General features: G+C 44.9%; 1 protein-coding gene across 4 annotated transcripts in view; it reads right to left on the bottom strand.

Annotated features, from left to right (window-relative positions):
* LOC139549590 (tyrosine-protein kinase receptor UFO) overlaps nt 1-11,908 on the bottom strand; it is a 106,937-nt gene that overhangs the window by 55,317 nt on the left and 39,712 nt on the right. The gene's annotated exons all lie outside the window — the stretch shown is intronic.

Below are 11,908 nucleotides of genomic sequence, written 5' to 3'. Positions count from 1 at the left end.
ACTGTACATAACACTGTACATAACACTGCACATAACACTGTACATAACACTGCACATAACACTGTACATAACACTGCACATAACACTGTACATAACACTGTACATAACACTGCACATAACACTGCACATAACACTGTCCATAACACTGTACATAACACTGCACATAACACTGTACATAACACTGCACATAACACTGCACATAACACTGTACATAACACTGTACATAACACTGTACATAACACTGCGCATAACACTGTACATAACACTGTACATAACACTGTACATAACACTGTACATAACACTGTACATAACACAATGTACAGGGCAGTAAAAACAATATTCAAACCCCTTCCCTTTTTCCAAATTTTATTTTATGTTACAACCTTATTCTAAAATTGATTAAATACAATGTTCCTCATCAATCTACACACAATACCCCATAATGACAAAGCTATTTATTTAAATGTTTTATGTATTGAAATTTAATTAATAAATACCTTATTTACATAAGTATTCAGACCCTTTGCTATGAGACTCGAAAATTGTACACAACGTAAAACACCAAATAATGCACGCAGAGCAGAAATAGGCCGATACCCGCTTCTGCTAAAGCAGAAATGGCTTGGGGACAAGTCTCAGAATGGACTCGAACCCGATCCAACATCTCTGGAGAGACCTGAAAATATCTGTGCAGCGACGCTCCCCATCCAACCTGACAGAGCTTGAGAGGATCTGCAGAGAAGAATGGGAGAAACTCCCTAAATACAGGTGTGCCAAGCTTGTAGCGTCATACCCAAGAAGAATCAAGGCTGTAATCGCTGCCAAAGGTGCTTCAACAAAGTACTGAGTAAAAGGTCTGAATACTTATATAAATGTCATATTTCAGGCTAACATCAACAGCTAACAGTTATTAGCTATCACATCAGGGTGTGGGATACAGGAGCCAGATCTGTGCTAAGGGCTACAGGCCAAGATCTAGGGGCCAGGGGTTAGGATGTAGTGGGCTGGCCGTCCCTGGGTTGTTTTGACAGCTTGTAGATGAGTGGCCAGCTGGGAAGAAATGATGGGGGGATAAATGGGCCGGGGAGGAGAGGAGGGAGAGGAGTCTCTACTGTGTCTCTACTGGGTCTCTACTGTGTCTCTACTGGGTCTCTACTGTGTCTCTACTGGGTCTCTACTGTCTCTACTGGGTCTCTACTGGGTCTCTACTGTGTCTCTACTGGGTCTCTACTGTCTCTACTGGGTCTCTACTGTGGGTCTACTGGGTCTCTACTGGGTCTACTGGGTCTCTACTGGGTCTCTACTGGGTCTACTGTGTCTCTACTGGGTCTCTACTGTCTCTACTGGGTCTCTGTCTCTACTGGGTCTCTACTGGGTCTCTACTGGGTCTCTACTGGGTCTCTACTGGGTCTCTACTGGGTCTACTGGGTCTCTACTGGGTCTCTACTGTGTCTCTACTGGGTCTCTACTGTGTCTCTACTGGGTCTACTGGGTCTCTACTGTGTCTCTACTGGGTCTCTACTGGGTCTCTACTGGGTCTCTACTGTGTCTCTACTGGGTCTCTACTGTCTCTACTGGGTCTCTACTGTCTCTACTGGGTCTCTACTGGGTCTCTACTGTCTCTACTGGGTCTCTACTGTCTCTACTGTGTCTCTACTGTGTCTCTACTGGGTCTCTACTGGGTCTCTACTGGGTCTCTACTGGGTCTCTACTGTCTCTACTGGGTCTCTACTGGGTCTCTACTAGGTCTCTACTGGGTCTCTGACTCTACTGGGTCTCTACTGAGTCTCTACTGGGTCTATACTGGGTCTCTACTGTCTCTCTAATGGGTCTCTACTGTCTCTCTACTGTCTCTACTGGGTCTCTACTGGGTCTCTACTGTCTCTACTGGGTCTCTACTGGGTCTCTACTGGGTCTCTACTGTCTCTACTGGGTCTCTACTGTCTCTACTGGGTCTCTACTGGGTCTCTACTGTGTCTCTACTGGGTCTACTGGGTCTCTACTGGGTCTCTACTGGGTCGCTACTGTCTCTACTGGGTCTCTACTGTCTCTACTGGGTCTCTACTGGGTCTCTACTGTCTCTACTGGGTCTCTACTGTGTCTCTACTGTGTCTCTACTGGGTCTCTACTGGGTCTCTACTGGGTCTCTACTGTCTCTACTGGGTCTCTACTGGGTCTCTACTGGGTCTCTACTGGGTCTCTACTGTGTCTCTACTGTCTCTACTGTGTCTCTACTGGGTCTCTACTGGGTCTCTACTGGGTCTCTACTGTCTCTACTGGGTCTCTACTAGGTCTCTACTGGGGTCTACTGGGTCTCTACTGGGTCTCTACTGGGTCTCTACTGGGTCTATACTGGGTCTCTACTGGGTCTCTACTGGGTCTCTACTGGGTCTCGAATCGGTCTCGAATCGGTCTCTACTGCCTCTCTACTGTCTCTACTGGGTCTACTGGGTCTCTACTGTCTCTACTGGGTCTCTACTGTGTCTCTACTGTCTCTACTGTGTCTCTACTGGGTCTCTACTGGGTCTCTACTGGGTCTCTACTGTCTCTACTGGGTCTCTACTGGGTCTCTACTGGGTCTCTACTGTATCTCTACTGTCTCTACTGGGTCTCTACTGTCTCTACTGGGTCTCTACTGGGTCTCTACTGTCTCTACTGGGTCTCTACTGGGTCTCTACTGCGTCTCTACTGGGTCTCTACTGGGTCTCTACTGCATCTACTGGGTCTCTACTGTCTCTACTGGGTCTCTACTGGGTCTACTGGGTCTCTACTGTATCTCTACTGGGTCTACTAGGTCTCTACTGTCTCTACTGGGTCTACTGGGTCTCTACTGGGTCTCTACTGTCTCTACTGGGTCTCTACTGGGTCTCTACTGGGTCTACTGGGTCTCTACTGGGTCTCTACTGTCTCTACTGGGTCTCTACTGTGTCTCTACTGGGTCTCTACTGGGTCTCTACTGGGTCTCTACTGCATCTCTACTGCGTCTACTGGGTCTCTACTGGGTCTACTGGGTCTCTACTGCATCTCTACTGGGTCTACTAGGTCTCTACTGGGTCTCTACTGGGTCTACTAGGTCTCTACTGTCTCTACTGGGTCTACTGGGTCTCTACTGGGTCTACTGGTCTCTACTGCATCTCTACTGGGTCTACTGGGTCTCTACTGCATCTCTACTGGGTCTCTACTGGGTCTACTAGGTCTCTACTGTCTCTACTGGGTCTACTGGGTCTCTACTGTCTCTACTGCATCTCTACTGGGTCTACTAGGTCTCTACTGTCTCTACTGGGTCTCTACTGCATCTCTACTGGGTCTCTACTGTCTCTACTGGGTCTACTGGGTCTACTGGGTCTCAGCACTGATGGAGGAACAAAGAGTCCTCTATCTCTCCTCTCTCTCTTGTCCTCTCTCTTATTGTCCTCTCTCTCTCACTCCCTCTCTCTTGTCCTCTCTCTCTCCCTCTCTCTCTTGTCCTCTCTCTCTCACTCCCTCTCTCTTGTCCTCTCTCTCTTGTCCTCTCTCTCTTGTCCTCTCTCTTATTGTCCTCTCTCTCACTCCCTCTCTCTTGTCCTCTCTCTCTTGTCCTCTCTCTCTCACTCCCTCTCTCTTATTTTCCTCTCTCTCTCACTCCCTCTCTCTTATTGTCCTCTCTCTCTCACTCCCTCTCTCTTATTGTCCTCTCTCTCTCTCCCTCTCTCTCTTGTCCTCTCTCTCTCTCTCTCTCCCTCTCTCTTATTGTCCTCTCTCTCTCTCCCTCTCTCTTGTCCTCTCTCTCTCACCCTCAATCATTTTCCTTTTCTCCTTCTCACCACTTTGTACCAGAGAGAACCCTCCCCATGCTGAAAATAGCACCAGGAATATGTGTGTGTGTGTGTGTGTGTGTGTGTGTGTGTGTGTGTGTGTGTGTGTGTGTGTGTGTGTGTGTGTGTGTGTGTGTGTGTGTTACAAGGAGACCATGGTGCTCATTTCCTTTGTTGCAGTTCGAGAATTTAAAGCGTTCTTTGTCTTTGCTTCTTGCGCTCTCTAGTACACACACACACACACACACACACACACACACACACACACACACACACACACACACACACACACACACACACACACACACACACACACACACACACACACACACACACACACACACACACACACACACACACACACACACCCACGCTGTGAGTTGGGAAGAGGGCAGGGCGGAGGGAGGGAGGGAGCAGCATAGATGATGTTATCAGGAAGTGTTTGAGGCTGATTGTTTCCACATGTGGCCCTGCTCTCTCTCTCTGCTCTCTCTCTCTCTGCTCTCTCTCTCTCTCTGCTCTCTCTCTCTCTCCCTCTCTGCTCTCTCTAATCTCTCTCTGCTCTCTCTCTCTCTCTCTCTCCCTCTCTGCTCTCTCTCTCTCTAATCTCTCTCTGCTCTCTCTCTCTCTCTGCTCTCTCTCTCTCTGCTCTCTCTCTCTCTCTGCTCTCTCTCTTTCTCTGTAAAGTGAACAGTAAATGTTACACAGAAGTTCCAAAGGAATAGAGACATTACAAATGTCATATTATGTCTATATACAGTGTTGTAACGATGTGCAAATAGTTAAAGTAGACAAGAGAAAATAAATAAACATGGGTTGTATATACAATTGTACCTTTATTTAACTAGGCAAGTCAGTTAAGAACAAATTCTTATTTTGAATTATGGTTTAGGAACAGTGGGTTAACTGCCTTGTTCAGGGGCAGAACGATAGATTTTTACCTTTTCAGCTCGGGGGTTTAATCTTGCAACCTTCCGGTTACAAGTCCAATGCTCTAACCACTAGGCTACATGCCGCCCCAATGGTGTCTGTTCTTCACTGGTTGCCCTTTTCTTGTGGCAACAGGTCACACATCTTTCTGCTGTGATGAACACTGTGGTATTTCACCCAGTAGATATGGGAGTTTATCAAAATTGGATTTGTTTTCTAATTCTTTGTGGGACTGTGTAATCTGAGGGAAATATGTGTCTCTAATATGGTCATACATTTGTCAGGAAGTTAGGAAGTGCAGCTCAGTTTCCACCTCATTTTGTGGGCAGTGTGCACACTGTCACCGTACCTTCTCCGCTATGCAATCTGGTTTCCAAACTGGTCACGGGTGCACCTCAGCCACGTTCAAGGTCCTAAATGACATCATAACCGCCATCGATAGGAGACAGCACTCTGCAGCCGGCTTCATCGACTCGACTCAATCACCACATCCTCATCGGCAGACTCGACAGCCTTGGTTTCTCAAATGATTGCCTCGCCTGGTTCACCAACTACTTCTCTGATCGAGTTCAGTGTGTCAAATCGGAGGGTCTGTTGTCCAGACCTCTGGCAGTCTCTATGGGGGTGCCACAGGGTTCAATTCTCGGGCCGACTCTTTTCTCTGTATACATCAATGATGTCGCTCTTGCTGCTGGTGATTCTCTGATCCACTTCTATGCAGACGACACCATTCTGTATACATCTGGCCCTTCTTTGGACACTGTGTTAACAAACCTCCAAATGAGCTTCAATGCCATACAACACTCCTTCCGTGGCCTCCAACTGCTCTTAAACGCAAGTCAAACTAAATGCCTGCTCTTCAACCGATCGCTGCCCGCACCTGCCAGCCCATCCAGCATCACTACTCTGGACGGTTCTGACTTAGGATATGTGGATAAGTACAAATACCTAGGTGTCTGGTTAGACTGTAAACTCTCCTTCCAGACTCACATTAAACATCTCCAATCCTAAGTTAAATCTAGAATCAGCTTCCTAATATGCAACAAAGCAGCCTTCACTCATGCTGCCAAACATACCGTCGTAAAACTGACCATCCTACCGATCCTCGACTTCGGCGATGTCATTTACAAAATAGCCTCCAACACTCTACTCAACAAATTGGATGCAGTCTATCACAGTGCCATCCGTTTTGTCACCGAAGCCCCATATATTACCCACCACTGCAACCTGTATGATCTCGTTGACTGGCCCTCGCTTCATACTCGTCGCCACACCCACTGGCTCCAGGTCATGTACAAGTCTCTGCTAGGTAAAGTCCAGCCTTATCTCAGCTCACTGGTCACCATAGCAGCACTCACCCGTAGCACGCGCTCCAGCAGGTATATCTCACTGGTCATCCCCAAAGCCAATTCTTCCTTTGGCCGCCTTTCCTTCCAGTTCTCTGCTGCCAATGACTGGAACGAACTGCAAAAATCACTGAAGCTGGAGACTCATATCTCCCTCACTAGCTTTAAGCACCAGCTGTCAGAGCAGCTCACAGATCACTGCACCTGTACATAGCCCATCTGTAAATAGCCCATCCAAACTACCTCATCCCCATACTGTATTTATTTATTTATCTTGCTCCTTTGCACCCCAGTATCTCTACTTGCACATTCATCTTCTGCACATCCTACCAGTCCAGTGTTTAATTGCTATATTGTAATTACTTCGCCACCATGGCCTATTTATTGCCTTACCTCTCTTATCCTACCTCATTTTCACATTCTGTATATAGATTTTTCTACTGTATTATTGACTGTATGTTTGTTTTACTCCATGTGTAACTCTGTGTTTTTGTATGTGTCGAACTGCTTTGCTTTATCTTGGCCAGGTCGCAGTTGTAAATGAGAACTTGTTCTCAACTAGCCTACCTGGTTAAATAAAAATAAATAAATAAATAACATAGCATGTCTTCTCTTGAGAGCCAGGTCTGCCTACGGTTGCCTGTCTCAATAGCAAGGCTATGCTCACTGTGTCACGCCCTGACCATAGATTGCTTTGTATGTTTCTATGTTTTGTTTGGTCAGGGTGTGATGGTGGCCATTCTATGTTGTATGTCTAGGTTGTCTTTTTCTATGTGTTTGGCCTAGTATGGTTCTCAATCAGAGGCAGGTGTCAGTCGTTGTCTCTGATTTGGAGCCATATTTAGGTAGCCTGTTTTCCTTTGTGTTTTGTGGGTGGTTGTTTCCTGTGTCTGTATTTGTTACCATACGGGTCTGTTTCGATTTTCGTTTGATCTTTCACGTTGTTATTTTTTGTATTTTTGTAGTGTTCAGTTTTATTATTAAAATGGACACTTACCACGCTGCACATTGGTCCCACATTTCATACTCCTCTTCAGACGAGGAGGAAAACCTGTGTACTCTCTATTTAGGGCCAAAAAGCATTTTAATTTGCTCAGTTTTTCTGTAAATTCTTTCCAATGTGTCAAGTGATTATCTTTTTGTTTTCTCATGATTTGGTTGGGTCTAATTGTGTTGCTGTCCTGGGGCTCTGTGGGGTCTGTTTGTGTTTGTGAACAGAGCCCCAGGACCAGCTTGCTTAGGGGACTCTTCTCCAGGTTCATCTCTCTGTAGGTGATGGCTTTGTTATGGTTTGGGAATCGCTTCCTTTTAGGTGGTTGTAGAATTTAACGTCTCTTTTCTGGATTTTGATAATTAGCGGGTATCGGCCTATTTCTGCTCTGCATGCATTATTTGGTGTTTTATGTTGTACACGGAGGATATTTTTGCAGAACTCTGCATGCAGAGTCTCAGTTTTGTGTTTGTCCCATTTTGTGAATTCTTGATTGGTGAGCGGAACCCAGACCTCACAACCATAAAGGGCAATGGGTTCTATAACTGATTCAAGTATTTTTAGTCAGTTCCTTTTGATGGCATAGATGGTCCTTCTTTCATTGTCTCTCAGATCGTTCACAGCTTTGTGGAAGTTACCTGTGGCGCTGATGTTTAGGTCGAGGTATGTATAGTTTGTGTGCTCCAAGACGACGATGTCATGATGGAATTTGTATTTGTGGTCCTGGCAACTGGACCTTTTTTGGAACACCATTATTTTGGTCTTACTGAGATTTACTGTCAGGTTCCAGGTCTGACAGAATATGTGCAGAAGATCTAGGTGCTGCTGTAGGCCCTCCTTTGTTGGGGACAGAAGCACCAGATCATCAGCAAACAGTAGACATTTCACTTCAGAGTCTAGTAGGGTAAGTCCGGGTGCTGCAGACTGTTCTAGTGCCCTCGCCAATTCGTTGAAATATATGTTGAAGAGGGTGGGCCTTAAGCTGCATCCCTGTCTCACCCCACGGCCCTGTGAAAGAAATGTGAGTGTTTTTTGCTAATTATAACAACACACTTGTTGTTTGTGTACATTCATTTTATAATGTTGTTTGTTTTTCCCCCAACAGCACTTTCCATCAATTTGTATAGCAGACCCTCATGCCAAATTGAGTCAAAGTTTTTTTGAAATCAACAAAGAATGAGAATACTTTGCCTTTGTTTTGGTTTGTTTGTTTGTTAATTAGGGTGTGCAGGGTGAATACGTGGTCTGTCGTACGGTATTTTGGTAAAAAGCCAATTTGACATTTTGACATACAATTTGACATACATGGTTTTCACAGAGGAAATGCAGGAATTTGCTGTTAATGATAATGCAGAGGATTTCCCCAAGGTTTCTGTTGACACATCTCCCATGGTAGTTACAGGTGTCAACAGAGAAGACTTTGCATTTGTTTTAGTTTATTTATTTGTAAATTAGGATGTGCAGGGTGAATACGTGGTCTGTATAATACATTGTCGGTTGTACGGTAATTTGGAAAAAAAGCCAATTTTACATTTGCTTAGTACATTGTTTTCACTGAGTCTGCTGTTAATGATAATGCAGAGGATTTCCCCAAGGCTGCTGTTGACGCATATCCCACGGTAGTTATTGGGGTCAAATTTGTCTCCACTTTTGTGGATTGGGGTGATCAATCCTTGGTTCCAAATATTGGGGAAGCTACCAGAGCTGAGGATGATGTCAAAGAGTTTAAGTATAGCCAATTGGAATTTGTGGTCTGTATATTTTATCATTTCATTTAGGATAAGGTCATTCAGTGTATTTGGAGAATCCAGTGCGTTTTGGTAGTTTTTAATAGTTGATTCTAAGATTTGTATTTGATCATGTATATGTTTTTGCTGTTTGCTCTTTGTTATAGAGCCAAACAGTTTGGAGAAGTGGTTCATCCATACATCTCCATTTTGGATAGATAACTCTTCGTGTTGTTGTTTGTTTAGTGTGTTCCAACTTTCCCAGAAGTGGTTAGATTCTAAGGATTCTTCAATTACACTGAACTGTTTTCTGACTTACTGTTCCTTCATTTTACAAAGTGTATGTCTGTATTGTTTTAGTGACCCAGAAAACCTGAGCCTTCACTATGGTGAATCTTTATGTTTTTGGTTGGATAGGTTTCTCAATTTATTTCTTAGGTTTTCACATTTCTTCATCAAACTAAACTCAGCAAAGAAAGAAACGTCCCTTTTTCAGGACCCTGTCTTTCAAAGACAAAATCCAAAAAACTTCACAGATCTTCATTGTAAAAGGTTTAAACACTGTTTCCCATGCTTGTTCAATGAACCATAAACAACTCTGATGTAACCTAGCACCTGTGGAAACCAGTGCGGTCTGTCTCCTCTATACCATGTTTCGTAGGTTGACAACGTCTGTTTTTCCAGTTTCTTTGTTGAAGTCCGGGTTCCTGCTCTTTATGGCCAAAAGCAGATGACCTCAGAGATGGTATATTCCAGGATAAAGATAGTAAAAGCTTGTTGTTCCATAGTGTCTAGTTGGTTTAGATTCGGACCATTACAGAGCAGAGCATGTTAAGCATCTATGAGGCCAGTAGGGGTTGTTCTGGAAACAGAGTTCAGTTGGGGAGAGGTTGTAGTTTTATGAGGAAATGATTCCCTTTTGTTTTCCACCCATCCGGGGGCTCCGGGTCACGTGTCCTGAGTTCACGTCAGGTAATCCGGCCCTAACCCTCTATGAGCTTTATCAGCATATTTTAATCTGTTCCTCTCCCTCTCTATCTCTCTTTCTCTCTCCCCCTCTCTCTTAATAGTCATGTGACTATTAAACACTGTAGCCTGCAGTCACACCTTCAACCCTGTACATGTGACTATTAAACACTGTACCCTGCAGTCACACCTCAACCCTGTACATGTGACTATTAAACACTGTACCCTGCAGTCACACCTTCAACCCTGTACATGTGACTATTAAACACTGTACCCTGCAGTCACACCTCAACCCTGTACATGTGACTATTAAACACTGTGAATCTGAATAACAACAGGACAGAGTGTTTTCTTTAGCTTGTTGTGAGATGGGTCAGGAGTGTTTAATGTGTGTTGTGTTGTTAGCTAGGCAGCGGGTATTAAACCGGATTAAAGAGTGAAGTATGTGTAAATATCAACAACAAAAATATATATATAAAGGGAGGAACGCGACGTGTTTTAGTCACATAGTTTACTAGTTAATATGTCTTTCTCTAGATGTTCTCTAGGAAAATACATTTAAAGAATAATGTCAAATCCAACTGTTGCTTTGGGATTGGAAGCCTGGCATTTCTCTCTCTCTCTCTCTTCTCTGTCTTTCACCCCTTATTTTCTGTCTTTCCCTCCCTCCCCTCTCTCTCTCTCTCTCTCTCTCTCTCTCTCTCTCTCTCTCTCTCTCTCTCTCTCTCTCTCTCTCTCTCTCTCTCTCTCTCTCTCTCTCTCTCTCTCTCTCTCTCTCTCTCTCTCTCTCTCTCTCTCTCTCTCTCTGTCTTTCACCCCTTCTTTTCCCTCCCTCCCTCGCTCTCTCTCTCTCTCTCTTTTGCTTTGTTGTTCCCTAGTATCTTTCTCTGCTATCTCTCTGTGGGGTCAAAGTGGGGCTTTGGGAAAAAAAGCTAAATGCATGTTTTTTTTAAAGTCCCCTTCCTCTTTCATCTCTCTTTCTCTCTCTCTCTCTCTCTCTCACTCTTTCTCCCACCATTTCTCTCGCTCTTAAAATTTTCCCACAGTGCTTGGCTGTATTTCATCCCCATGAAGTCACAGGTCACCTGGGGGTTGGGAAAAGGGGACCATTGAGGAAGGAGGAGGGGAGAAGCATGAAAGAAGGGAATGAGAGAACGAACGTGGTTTAGGAACAGGGGAGAAAAGTAGAGAAGAGAGGGAGAGGAGAGGTCAGTGGAGGCTATTGTTGAAAAGCCTTGAGATGAAGGGAGTAGAGTAGAGCGGGGAGAAAGTGTGGCAATGGAGATTACAATGTCACAAGGAGGATGTTATTGTCAGATAAACACTTGTCAAAGCAACACACACAAATACACACACAAACACACAAACACATGGTGGTGAATGGTGAATGAGACAGTGATTAAGGAAGAGGAATCTGAGAATCTGTAGTTTGGCCAACCAGCCTCCTGAGACTCTGTCCCTCTGAGACACACAGACATGGAAACTCTCAGCTGTCCTTCTCTCTTCTGCTCTCTCTCTTTCCCTCTCTCTCTTCTCTCTTCCGCTCTCTCTCTTCTCTCTCTCTCCCTCTCTCTCTTCTCTCTTCCGCTCTCTCTCTTCTCTCTCTCAGCTGTCCTTCTCTCTTCTGCTCTCTCTCTTCTCTCTCTTTCCCTCTCTCTCTTCTCTCTTCCGCACTCTCTCTTCTCTCTCTCTCCCTCTCTCTTCTCTCTCTCAGCTGTCCTTCTCTCTTCCGCTCTCTCTCTCCCTGTCTCTTCTCTCTCTCTCCCTCTCTCAGCTGTCCTTCTCTCTTCCGCTCTCTCGCTCCCTGTCTCTTCTCTCTCTCTCCCTCTCTCAGCTGTCCTTCTCTCTCCCTTTCCCTCTCCCTTTCTGTCTTCCTCTCTCTCTCTCTCTCTCCTATGACTCATATTCACTCTGAAAGCCTCATATTCACTCTGAAAGCCTCATATTCACTCTGAAAGACTCATATTCACTCTGAAAGACTCATATTCACTCTGACAGACTCATATTCACTCTGAAAGACTCATATTCACTCTGAAAGACTCATATTCACTCTGGAAGACTCATATTCACTCTGGAAGACTCATATTCACTCTGTAAGACTCATAGTCACTCTGGAAGACTCATATTCACTCTGAAAGACTCATATACACTCTG

The sequence above is a fragment of the Salvelinus alpinus genome, chromosome 22 (assembly GCF_045679555.1).
Source record: "Salvelinus alpinus chromosome 22, SLU_Salpinus.1, whole genome shotgun sequence".
Taxonomy (NCBI): domain Eukaryota; kingdom Metazoa; phylum Chordata; class Actinopteri; order Salmoniformes; family Salmonidae; genus Salvelinus; species Salvelinus alpinus.
Note: the sequence above shows the minus strand (reverse complement) of the source record. Positions and strands in the feature narration are given on the sequence as shown.